Genomic DNA, 14,250 nt, shown 5'->3' on the forward strand with positions numbered 1-14,250 from the left:
TTTGATCCGACAGCCTCGATTGTTCCTTTTATTTTCCCTATCACACACTACCATAATACCAAGTATTTCTTTTAAAGGAAATCTTTTATCCTTATTTTGTCTTTGGCAGATACTTCACTCCCTAAAAATGGAACATATGACCACCAATGCACAGATGGCCAAGGGAAACCAGTCCTTCAGTTTGGATGGATCTGATATTCCATTTTCTCATCACACTGTTGCTCAGGTAAGGTCCTAAAATCTTTTTTTTTAATGTGTGTTATTTTCTTTTAATTCCAATAGATGAAGACAATACTTATGATTTTTTTTATTTTTGCAATTTTATTTAAAATTTGTTTTCCTTTGCACCATGTTTTGGTTTATTTTAATTTCAATTCATATTTTCTTTTGTTTCTAGATCTGCCTTTGAGTCTGTCCTTTCCACCATTGTGAATCACATTTGAAGAAAGCTTGACATCATCTCAGGATACCTTACTAGGAACACTCTTCATTTATGACACCTTTTCATATCATTATTTGAATTATAACAGTGATTCATTATTATTTCATTTACATTATTCATCTTGTTATAATACTGTAATTTTTTATGTCTCTGTCAAAGTAATTGGTAAACATGAGATTCTGTATGTTGGTAGAACAATGCATCATGAATTACATATTCTGAAGTCCACTGAGTAAATGTAAGCCAACCAAAATGTTAACAAGATATGTCTGGATAATTGGCATTTATGATACAGCACCACGTTACAATAATGTATGTATTATGTCAAATTTAAATGTTTCAGTTGTGTTTGTCAGATTTTTTTTGCAAACTGAAAAAAAGCTTCAATCTTTATTTTGCTTGTACTGTAGTTATGTTTCCACATTAAGCATTTCTATTACATATCATCAAAGTGTGTTTGCATCAAGTTTTTGGTATTTGGAATTTTCCATGCATGTTTAACAGCTTATTTCAGAGATATCTGAAATAAAATTGTTGATTTGAAAAAGACAAACGCAGATGTAACTGCTGATTTTAATTTTAGTATTATGTAACTGCACAAAATTACTGGCTTGTTTTGCTTATGGGACAGATTTTGCTTTGAATGAAATGGTGAGTGGATTCTGTATATTCAAAGAAATAACACTACATTGTAAATAAATATGCTTTAAAGAGACCTAATTTTGTCTTTTATATACCATAATGTCTCTGCAGCTTGATATGTTTTTCAGTGCCGCTGTATTGAACAACATCCAAACACCACTCCGATTGTAAATTCTTTGAAGCAATACACATACTTATGCTCAAAAACAATTGTACTTTAACAAGATGGACAGTAAAAGAGGTTTAATAGCATAACAGCTGAATTTGTACATTAATATATGATAGTTAGTTATATTGCCTGGAAATTGTATTGATGAAGAAAAATGTGAAAGATGAATGAATCCTCCCTCTGGTAAATTCAGTTGACCACATGAGGGCAGTATAAGATGATTTACATCTCAAACAAGCAAGTGGATCAGGAAACAGGCCAACACTTATTCTACAAGTGATCATCTTATGAAGCGCTGAGGTCTGTGTTTACTGTAAGGATTATAAAGTTGTCAGCCTTAAAAGGTGATCATTAATAAAATTAAACCCAATATATCTCAGTTTAAACCCTCTAGAAAAGTGTTACAAGTAATAAAAGACCTCAAACCATAATTTAGATAACGATACCCTGTACATGTACTGAATCCCTTCATACCAGATGTAAATATTGTGCTCTACCGTATGTGCCAACATTAGCCACTGGGTTTGATGAAGGAGCCAGCCAAGATGAGTAGGGCCTTCATCTCCCACAGTTCTTCCTTGCAGTCCAATGACTACTTTGATCCAACACTTTCCCTCCCAAGTCTCACTTCATCCAAAGCTCAAGATAGAGGGGTAAGAACACAAACAATAGTGTGGAAAAAAAACCTCATAATATCCCAATAAAGATTTCTGAAATGGCTGTCAGCTCAAATACGTGCTATATAAGTATATACGTACAGTATATGGGTATAAAGTTCGCAACAGGTTAGGTGCAGGGTTCATATTGTATATTGTCTTCTCCATTGTCTCTTGCAGGATGCAGCAGGTGCTTTGTTGGGATTGCAAACACCCTTATTGCAGGAGCAGAGACAATGGTATGCTATAGATCTATACACATATTAGTCACGCACCATCAATATGGACAATACCACAGATGTAGATGACTACTTTCCAGGATTAACTGACGATTCATAATAATTTTTAGTGATAATTTATAATTTTTAGACCTGCAAGTTAGCTGCAACACAAAACCTCAATTAAAAAGTTAAATTAAGGCTCAGTATATTGAGCAAATTTTCAAATTCTAGTGAAATTTGCTTGAAAGTTACAGATAACATACAGAATCAATAAAACTAAGGCTGCAGCCTAAGAGAGAGAGAGAGAGAGAGAGAGAGAGAGAGAGAGAGAGAGCACAACAGCAGAAGTCTTCCTTGTGAGACATTATTCTAAACTCATGATTTTATTATTTGATGAAATTATAACATCTGAAGGTTTTATTTAACCTCTTCATACTGTTGTTTAAGTCAGGACTAGCTGTTGTCAGTTCTGGCAATTTACTGCTTCACTGCCACCTTTACATCAATAGGGCTTATTCAAATGTTGTTTTTTTTATTCAAATTTAGCTGGCAAGCATTTTCATTGAGAGACCTACACTAATTCCACGTTGCATTGAATCATGAATATAAATATCCATTTTAATCTCTATTATTATGATTAATTATTGAAACAAATGAGTATTGCTATGGTGTGCAAATGATACTGGCAACCATATAAATATTAATCTTTTTTTTTTTGCTTAAGGGAGACTTTTGCCATTTATTTATTTATTTATTTATTTTGGGGGGGGGGGTGGAGGGGGGAACTTTCCAAAATTATATTCACTCAGTTTTTCATTTTTTTAAAAAAAATTTTCATTTCTTTCATTGCATATTCTTGATTGTATAAGCCTATGACCACTGAGATGTGTTTTAATTAATTTAATTGTATTACTGTTACTATAAAGAAAAGAAAGGAGCTCTATTTGCCGTCATACAATTGTACAACAAAATTACAAGGTTTAGACGGATAGTTGGTCCTGAGCCACTGCACCCTGGGCCAATGTAACGTAAAGTACCTTAGATTCATGTTTTTTTTCAAACCGGAGGACCTGGAAAAAACCCATTCAGACACTGAGAGAACATGCAAACTCTACACAGAAAGGTTATGTTGGGAATGCTGGGGTTTGAACCTATGCTATCTTGCTGTGAGGCAACAGTGCTAACCACTATGCCACCGTGTAAATGTACATACATAAAAAAGGAATATTAATTTTTTGAAAGAACACTTCTAATTATTTGTTTTGCTTTACTCAGATTGTCATTTTTAATGTTCTTATTTCTATGTCGAAGGCTGTATCACTTCTTAGACTTTGCACCTGCTATCTGTTTCAGGGGGGCCGAGGAGGACCTGAGTCAATGGCAGTGTGAGTTTAGGGGTCACATCCGAGCGTTAGGACAATGGCTGAAGATCATGGAAATGAGGCTGGCCCCTCTGGACCCCAGGGTTAGTTGGGTTGACTGTCTGCTTTCTGTGGTCTCTCTTCCTTTCTTTTACCATGTCTCATGAAGGTCACCTATACAGTTATGTTATCTGCCTGAAGTGATAACAGGATATTTTTCTCCATGGTCAAAATTTATGATTAGGCTTCAGTCTGTTGCCATCATATACTCTACATCTCATTACTTTTACTCTGACTCTTGGTCCTGTGTTAAACACTGCACTTTGGACTGAGGCAGATGCTCACGCCTGAGTGCTATCATGTTTCAACATGGATTGCATGGATTGCAATGCCAACATTTCTTAATGAGGAATTTCATTGAATGATTTAAGTGCTTTTAAAAATCACACTGAGGTAGTTGATTGGTATTATCATTTTGTGGTGTATTAATGAACAGTCAGCCCTACATTACCATCACACTGTCTGACTAAATAAAATCCCAGAAAGGTCTCAGTAGAGGTAATTAGGGGGAAACAACAAATGGGACAGTTTTGATTGTCTTTACTTCTATGCTATATGATATGAGCAACCCCTTGTAAATGCAGTAATCCTGGCTGGTAAGTAAATGTGCTCTGCAGGTTTTGGTCAAACTGACTGAAAACATTTAGTCGTGTTCCATCTTATCTATTCATGCAATTTCTTTACCTGTCAAGAAGGGCAAGTTGTAATAAAGGACACATGTTTGTTTTTTTCTGTTACTTGTTATTACTAATTTTGTTCATTGTAATTGTTTTTCTCCTTTAACACAATATTGGAATCTTCTTTCCCCATGATATTTTCCATCTCTATTCATCTTTACATCTTATTACATTACCTTTTTTGATTGATTGTACCTTAGTGGAATTAATTTCCACCTTCAACAAACATCTGAGAATATGTTTGGTAAGAAAATTCAGAAGAAAAACAACAACACTTGAGTTAATTGTGCGTTACGAAGAGGAAGGAGGACCGTGGAGGTCTTACAAAATTTGACATCCTCAGATGGACATTGAGGTGGTCCTCCAATGCTCCTGCAAGGAGACTTCTTTGGGCCACAGTGGGGCAGAGGGGCTGGGAATCAGACTCTATTGTGTTTGGGATGGACAGACAGGGTAGAAAAGTGCTTGGCAATGGAGGCCCTCCCACACATGAGCGCACAAGCTGAAAGGCATTAGAATCAGATGGGAGAGGAAGAGGCAAGGGGACAGAAAAAAGAAAGGCAGGATCTTTATGCCAAAAGCTCTGATCTGGTATTTACTGACCACCAACTGTAGATTTTGCCATACAAGCGTTTATACCAATATTTTTACAAAGATGTTGACTGAGACAGCAAATTCAGTTTCAAGATAATGCTGTCATTAGCATTGCTATTACAAATCACCACTTCTCCTCTTATCCAATCAGTCTGATTGGTCATTGAACCTATTATGTTCAGATTCCTCCAATAAGTGTCAGTCTGCATGACTACTTTAGTCCCTAAAGTATTCATTCATTTAAGAAAAAATCTTGAATTAAATCTTGCAGATTCATTATTGTTAATTCTTTCAATGGATGAATGAAAATTAAAAAAAAAACACTTTGCCTTCTCTGTACTTCAACGGAATTATTGCAATCTTTAGATGAGAGCAGCAACTGATAAAAGCATTAACATCGGCATGATACACCTCCAAGGTGGTGAGGTAAGAGTTTATTGTTTTACAGAGAGAGGAAACTGTGTTGTCTTCCGTAAACTGTGATTTACTGACACAAAGAGTGTCAAGACTGTTTGAAGTGTTTCATTGTTGCAGAAAAATAGGCTGCGGTTGATTTAGTTGTGTGGTCATTGAAGTAAATGTGCTCCATTGTTTGAGGAATTGCATGATAGAAGGGGCAGCTGGTGGAATGTGATCTGTCTTTGAAGAAACCCGTTGATCACAATATCATATATATATAATATATATATATATATATATATATATATATATATATATATATATATATATATATAATATATATAATATAATATATATATATATAATATATATATATATATAATATATATAATATAATATATATATATATATTATATATATATATATATATATATATATATATATATATATATATATATATATATATATATATATTATATATATAATATTGCCGTAGCAATGTTGTAGTATTAGTATTAGCAGCTGACTTGAATACATGAGGTTGTGGGTTCGAATCCCGGTCGGGACAAACACTATCAAGTCAACTTACACAAATGCAGATACCAGCCTACCTCAAACATGAGTGAACACAATAAAGACAGAGTCACACCGGCTCGGACGTCGCCCGAGTTAACAAGGTTACCAAAGATTACCAGAAAGCCTACGATTCAATGCCACACACGTGGATACTGGAATGTCTGGAACTGTATAAGATCAACAGGACACTAAGAGCCTTCATCAAGAACTCAATGGGGAAGTGGAAGACAACCCTGGAAATTAACTCCAAGCCAATTGCCCAAGTCAACATCAAGTTCGGCATATACCAAGGGGATGCACTATCACCACTGCTGTTCTGCATAGGCCTGAACCCCCTCAGTCACTACGGAGACCGATTCCGAAGTGGGACAACAATCAGCCATCTCCTCTACATGGATGACATTAAGCTGTATGCCAGGAATGAGCGAGAAATTGACTCACTGATCCGCGACGACATAGTGATGTCATTCGGATCTCATCACGGTATCTCTGTGCATTCAAAATGCCATCAATAAAATTCACCTGTGTTCTTCGTCCATTACAGATGCCTGCCCATACCATAACCCCACCACCACCATGGGCCACTCGATCCACAACATTGACATCAGCAAAGCGCTCACTCACACGACACCACACACGCTGTCTGCCATCTGCCCTGAATAATGTAAACCGAGATTCATCCGTAGAGAGAACACCTCTCTAACGTGCCAGATGCCATCAAATATGAGGATTTGCTCACTCAAGTCTGTTACGGCGACGATCTGGAGACAGGTTAAGACCCCGATGAGGACGACGAGCATGCAGTTGAGCTTCCCTGAGATGGCTTCTGACAGTTTGTGCAGAAATTGTTTGGTTATGCAAACCAATTATTTCAGCAGCTGTCTGAGTGGCTGGTCTCAGACGATCTTGGAGGTGAACCTGCTGGATGTGGAGGTCCTGGGCTGGTGTGGTTACACGTGGTCTGTGATTGTGAGGCGGGTTGGATTTACTGCCATATTTTCTGAAACGCCTTTGGAGACGGCTTATGGTGGAGAATTGAACATTCAATGCACGAGCATATATATATATATGCTCGTGCATATATATATATATATATATATATACGTATATATAGGACTCTTTTAACATATTAACTTACAGATACTACATTTCATTTCTCAGTGTGATGAACAAAAACACAGAGGTACATCTTAACTTTGGGGAACTTCAGTCTGACTCCCAGTAAATGTGGGAAATAAGGATCTGTCTTTTTAACTCTGCTATGCCTTCATCCAGCTACATCTGAGCTCATACTTTTGTCATGATAATGTTGTTAGTCTGGTGCACTGCTGGCTCCAGTCTGGGCCTGAGGGACTCGTTAGTTAGCTGTATGAATGAGGGCATCCCTCAGCAGAGCCTCGTATACAGACCCTTCTACAACACACAGGAGACACACACCTGCTCCTTAACACAGGACATGAATTAGCACATTGTTTTCTCATGAACACTGGGAAGCTTCCAAGCAGGCTTCCAAGCAAGAGACATGTGAAATGAAAACACAGTTTGCTTTGTGATTGCGAACTGTTTTGACCTGGAAAGTTAAAACATAGATTATAATTTAAAAATCAATGAATGAATAATAAGAATCACAATTTTAAAAAAAACAAAAACACAACATCAAGTCAGGAGATATCACAATACTAATGGTTCATGGTTACTTTTGATTGTATTACACAACTATACTTCTCAGATGAAGTAGTCCTGATACCATCAACCTGTGGACACATATTTCCTATCATCCATCACTTTGAAGGATATCAACGAGAACAGAAATAAATAAATGAAACAAATGATAATCAAAAAACCCAAACGGATACTGAACGTGTGTGTGTGTGTGTGTGTGTGTGTGTGTGTGTGTGTGTGTGTGTGTGTGTATGTGTGTGTGTGTGTGTATTCAATACTAATCATACTAATGCAACTTCAATTTTTAATGTGATATATGACACAATGTATGGTAATAAAGCAGCTCTGGTTGAATTTCCACAGTGGCCAAATACAACATTGTGTTCAGACATCACGTCACTGTCATGTCAGACTGACATCTCTTCACTTTGGTGGTCATTAAAATCAAAAGTTCCTCTTTCTGCTTTCCAGCCCCCCTCCTGGTGAGGCTCTCCAGGGGAAAGGTTGTCTTTTAAAGGTCTCTGGTTTCCCTGGGCTTGAAGCAGATGCTGCATCCCAAACAAGGCCGTGAACACACTACTTACAAACACACACAGAACGAAGGGTTAGAGATCACAGCTTCCCCTCCCTGTCCTGACAGCTAGCAAACAGCTTCCTTACTCTATGATGTTGTCATAACCTTTCAAAAAGGAGAGGTGGCTTGTTGTCACCACAGTGAGTCACACAGACAAGTGAAAAATGCCTGGTTGGGCATACATTTCTTCATTTCTTCATACACCCTGTTTACTGTTTTTCTCTTGTCTGGTGTGTGAAATTGATTTTCATCTTATAGCACTTTAAATTATCTCTCCAGTAAGAGATTGTTTGATTCACACACTTCATCAGAGTTAATGGCATTGTGGGGCCTCCGTCTTTATAACCCATGCTTTCTTGTGGTTTAATGAAGGTTGGGATTTTATGGCTGTAAATCCTGTTTTTGTAGGAACACTTAAATCAAATGCAGAGCTGAGGATGAATTTGAACTCTTCAGTCCTAGAGTTACTAAATCCTTATCCGCGTCTGTGATTTGCAGCATCCAGGCATCCCAGCATGCCCCGGGAAACACAGTGGGGAAGGCCATCAGCCTTTCATCCACTTTTCTTGGAGGCGACCTCTTTGGTGATATATGACAGTGTGTATGCTGAATGGTGCTTCTGGAGTGACCCAGAAAAAAGGGTCCCCCGCTTTTCTTCACGTCTCAGGAAGAGGGCTAATTACCATGTTCTGTAGAGGACCCATTGAGGTCTTATTTGACTTGAAGGCAGGAAAGAGATTGAAATAGCAGAAGGGGGGGGGGGGGCAGCCCTGTAAAATGAATTTTCTTTTCTCTCTGGCCTTTTGACACACAAGATCCCTGATCAAATTTTGGCTCCAATTGATCACTAATTTCAAATCACATTAATTTGGAAAGTCATTATATCCCTCAACCTGTGTCCACTTCATCATCACATACATTATGGAGAATTGCTGACTGAGGAAAGATTTTTTTATTTATTTTTTTTATTTCCAGTAGTAGCTTATTACATCATTGCATAGCTGAAGGTGCCAGTTGCTCTTCAAACCCATCAGCTCATATGTTTTAAAGAATTGTTTACCAGCTCTGTGTGGACCTGCTGTGAAAGGGAGAGGAGGGATTTTCTGGCAAAATCATTTAATTAGTACAGAGGAGGTTGTACGATGCTGAAAGATGGGATCATGTGTCATGGTCTTGAAACAATGTCTTCCTGGCAATGTGGTGCCTCATCACTGCCAGCTCCTTTCAGACAAAGACAGGGGGATGGAGAATGGGGTCTTACTTGCTCATTAAACAACTAAAGACATGAGCTCTCCCAAAGAAATGGCCTTCTTTAACTTGTGTATGTTTTACAGCCAAACTGTCTGAGTTATAACTTGCTAGATGAAGGTGTTTCTAATGTATGCTTCTCTGTACATCATGCAGAATACATGCATGCATATATATATTTTGTATATACATATATACATATTTTACATGTTTTGCTTTGTTTTTGTCACTACTGCATAAATAGGAGGTAGCTCAGTCGGTAGAGCGGGTCGTCCAGTGATCCAAGATCGGCAGTTCGATTCCCGCTCCCGACCATTCACTCTTTGATTGTGAGCTGTCAGTGGGAGATGCCAGCTCACCTCCCTAGCACTTCCGAGGTGCCCATGAGCAAGGCACTGTCCCCTCCACAAGCTGCTAATTCAGGGTGCTCCAAAGCTGGGGCTGCCCGTCACTCTCTGTATCTCTGTATTTACTGCATAGCTACAGGCCCCTCGTGTGTGTGCTTGGTTGTTTCAGGGCCTTGTACAAAAACATATGCATGATTACTAACAGACTGACTATTATGTGAAATTATTATTATGTGAAAACATAATAATTTCCCTACAGGGGATCATTAAAGTGTACTCCTTCCACTACCTCTTCTTCATCATCTTCTTAAATTAAGCATGGAAGAGTTGAAGTAGGTCAGAAATGTAGCAGGTACACTGAACTGGAGTGTTATAACGGTGATACATTGTGATGTTACACATAATTTGATTGTTACATAGACAAGAACATTATTATAATGTTTTAATCACATCTGCAGAGAAAATGAAGAAAAGACAAATGATGCTGCTTTACTCATCCTAAGAAAATGACATTCTCTTGCGTGTGTGTGTGTGTGTGTGTGTGTGTGTGTGTTATTTTGATGAGACAGAAAGAGTGTGTGGGTAAGTGTTCTGTTCATGCATGCAAACATCCGTTGGATCAGTTGATCGGTTCATTATTTGCTTGACTGGAGAAAGACATAGAGGAACACAGAGGGCAGGATTTGGGACATAACTGCTGTTTGCAAAATGGTCACCTGCATTCAAGTTGTTGATGAGTTCAAGTGGATGAGCACTGTATGATTTTTGACAGAAATATTTCTGATGTTTTACAAGCGGTGCTAATCCTTTAAGCTCATAAGAAATCAAACTCATAGATATATTTTTAACAAAAAAATTTCACATAGTTTGGTCAAAACAACATAAAATGTTTCTGTTCTTGTGTTTGTACACAGTACACTTGGTCTTCTGTATTTCAAAGACAAATATTGTGACTTTTTGAAACTGGGAATGACAGAATTTCACCATGGGGTTCTTTCCTTTTCTTTCCCATCCCTAAAGCAGAGAAAAGACTATTATCTTCCATCTCCTCACTGTTTGTGTGTGTGTGTGTCTTTTTTTAAGCTGCTTTGTATTTGAACTGAGATGCAATGGGTGGAAATGAGTTGAAAAGTAATCTGAGATGTTTTACAGTAATTAGTCATCTTTGTTGCTGCTTTGGAGATTGCTGCACTGGCTCTGAATGGGACAGTGGGGGCTAAAGGGGGTTGGGGGTGAATGTGTGAGTAGGTTGGTAGCAGAGTGGGTGTGGGTCCCGTCCTTTGTAGCCTGCACCTCTCTCTCTTGCCACAGAAAGAGGGAAAGGGCCGAGGCAGCTGTCACTTAACATGTGAATGTTCCGAGGGCAGCCCAGGGGTCTTTAGAAAACTCTTTTTTTTTTTTTTTGCCCCCCCCCTACCCATCCTATTTTTCAAGCAGCAGCAGCATGGAGTTTCTGAGCCACAGTCAGACTTATAGGAGGGGCTTTGTTGCATGAGAAGGGGGTGAGGCAAGAGAATAATCCTGGGGAAGGTAAAAAGGGGCACAGTGCTGCCGAGCTGCCTGGTACAGGGGAAACCCAAGCAGCAGCTCTGGTGAGAATGCCACCGAGTCCTCCCTGGCACCGACCGACCACCGCGTGAAAACTGCTCTTGGCTGGGAACTGCAGGAGTTCAACTGAGCCGTTGGAATACATTGTCTCCGTTTGGATGCCCTATCCCATCAGCGGCATTAACAAGAGAGGAATTTCTCTATCACAGCTCCCACAACAAAGAAGAAAGGGGAGAGGAGCAGAGCTGGTGGGAGGAGAAGTGAAGTGAGGGGAGGGGTGTGCTGTGAGGGGAGAGGAGGACATTGTTTGCCTGTGACTGTGGGCAACGGAAAAGCATGAGTTATCAGGGCATGTGTGCATGTGTTTAGAAAGTGTGTTTGTTTGTGGGAATGTATGAATGAGTGGACTTGATTTAGTGTTTGTTGGAAGGGGTATTCATGTATGTGTGTGTGTGCGTGTGTGAGGAGCCCTCAGTATGGGATGCTGGAGCTGGAAGGCCATTCAAAGGATGCTGAAACAAAGCTGGACCCCCCCCCCTTTGAATGGTGATTGAGTGGATTCCTTCACTCATGCTGTTTGGCTTGCTTCAGGGTAAGTGTGGTTCACGTAAGTTTCAAACTGCCAAAACCGCCACGGTAGTCTCAGGGGGAGTTTAGTTTGGGACTTTGCTGGCCAGTTACCATAAGGGTCATGTGACAGTGAGTGCATGAGTTGTGACTGGGGGATTCGCTTATATTCCAACCAAGTGAACAGTGCAGGTGCAGCAGTCAGTGAACTATTCCATATGCATGGATGGATCATTCTGATGTAAGTATATTTTATTTGGTTGAGAAGTTTGGTAAAAGCGTTAAAGTTTCTTTGAGTTCTGCTTTGATTTCAAGAAAACATTCACAATCATGATCAAAATTTTTAGTATGTCCATGTTAAGATTTGAGCCAAAAATATGGATTACAGTTGCTTCTTTACAGTAGCTTTGTGTTGTGTATTTATAGCACCATTTTTGAGATGAACATATGACCTTGTACGATATCAACCCAACAATTTTATGAGTCTCGTGGGTGAATGCACATCTGCCATCCTTGATTAGAGACCACTACCATGATTACTACCTCAGGACTTTGCTTAATAGAGGAAGTCACACAGCGGTGACACAACATTATGGGGCTTTACTGTTGTGATTGATGATCATTGTTCTGCTACTAATTACGCACCACTATATGGAGCCTCTTGAAGCATGTAAATGGGATGATGCAATCCTAATGTTAACCTATAACCCTTTAAACCATATGTGTAGTTTTTCTTTTTTTATCTGCAACGTATTATAATTTTATTGTACATGTAAAATTGAAACTGAAGCATGTGTTTTTACTCAATAACAATATTAGAATTTTTTGTAAGCATGTCACCATACTGTGGGGAAGCCCAAATACTATGGTTGTAATCAGATTCATCAGTAAATGGACTGCAGTCATGTATCATAAATCCCCCCTTGAAAGCAGAGAAAGGGTTGGGCTGAATAAGGGGCCATTGCAAAATAGGTTAAGTGATGGGTTGGCTAGGTCATCTGCAATATGGGATAAATGGTTCCCTTTGGAGTATTATTGTGCTTGAAAGCAAGAGGTGAATACAGGTGGAATGCTTGAGGCATTTTAAAAGGGTTTCCCTGCTTTGTTTTGATCGTACACTAATGTAGGTCATAGTATTGTTGTATATTTTCAAAAGAGGACTGAAGAAGCCAAATGCAATTGTTGTTTTTTTACCTTTATTTTAAAGTTTATTATATGAGTATGAGTGTCTGATTGTCCCAGTGTAATATTAAAAATAACAATAACATGTTTCTGGTAGTACAACATGTATACTCTAATAAAGACAAAGCAGTACATTCGCACATGCATAAGAAGGAAATCACTATCGAGGAAGCCGTCTAATTAACAAACAACCACACTCGTGGTGCGGTAACCAGACACGGCACACCCTCTCTTTTGGATTGTTAACCTATGTGAACACAGCCACAGGCACTCTCGCTGCCCTCCTCAGGAGACCGCTGTGCAGTGATCTGAGCTAACTAGGTAATCATTGATCGAGAGGCTGAGGCTTTGTCTGGGATCCACTCTCTGATTTCACTGTGTTTTCCCCTGTGGATCCCTTGACTGCATCTGCTTTGCAGACACATGCATGATGTAAATAACTACCAGCCTGAGATACATGGAGGCACCATATCAAACTAGGTCATATTCAAAATTTATTTTAGTTCATGGTTGTGTTGTATTTTAATTTTATCTATTTCTGCCAATGAAATCATGTTCTAAGCAAGGTCAAGCAAAATCTATTGAACACATTTCCACAATACTGGGTGGGAGGATGACATCCAACATAACAAAGAACTCTTAAAATTTGTGTGCATCTAGATAAAAAGGCTTTTTTGGCCATGACTGTGGGCTTTGGATCAGGCAAACTAAACCAATCTTGTACATGGTTAATTGGCCTCAGCAGAGATATTTGTTACAGATATGATTCCATGGCTACAGGCCCTCTTATGCTAACTAGTTCCAGACACAAAAGAGCAGCATATGCAGCAAAAATTTGTCTGCCATCAGTGTCATGGAAATAATTTTTGTACTCTGGGGACTTCATGTAATTGACACACAAAATGATTCAGAGTGGAGTAATTATTACATTATATTCACAACAGGTAAAAAGAAATAATTTGTACATGCAAGAAAGAGTACAGTGTGCACTCGTTCCTCGCGGTTAATGCGTTCCAGGAACCACACGGGATTAACGAATTCTGCAATAGAGCGACAAACTATCTTATTTTTTACAACCTTTAAAGAGGATGAACAAGAAACCATACCAAACAAATAGATATAACTTGCCTTAGTATTGTTGCAAGGTAAGATTGACCTGAGCGCATGATAAGCTCTGTCTTTCCATAATAAGTTAGTTGGGCATGTTGCTATGAAAACAGCAGCACCAGAATGAGTACATGATATTTTACTTCCACATCAAGAAAGTAACATGTAGCTATATGGATACAGTCTTATAATTTATTTACGTTATCAAACTAGAAAAA

The 14,250-nt window shown here is 38.7% G+C and overlaps 1 protein-coding gene across 4 annotated transcripts in view; it reads left to right on the forward strand.

Annotated features, from left to right (window-relative positions):
• LOC137601391 (plectin-like) overlaps positions 1-1,157 on the forward strand; it is a 59,417-nt gene extending 58,260 nt beyond the window's left edge. For all 4 annotated transcript variants that reach the window (XM_068323559.1, XM_068323560.1, XM_068323562.1 and 1 more), the window contains 2 exons: positions 110-226; positions 398-1,157. The gene's annotated coding sequence lies outside the window, so the exon portion shown is untranslated. The remainder of the gene's footprint in view (positions 1-109; positions 227-397) is intronic.
• The last annotated feature ends 13,093 nt before the right edge of the window (positions 1,158-14,250 follow it).

This window comes from Antennarius striatus, chromosome 9, assembly GCF_040054535.1.
Source record: "Antennarius striatus isolate MH-2024 chromosome 9, ASM4005453v1, whole genome shotgun sequence".
Lineage (NCBI taxonomy): Eukaryota > Metazoa > Chordata > Actinopteri > Lophiiformes > Antennariidae > Antennarius > Antennarius striatus.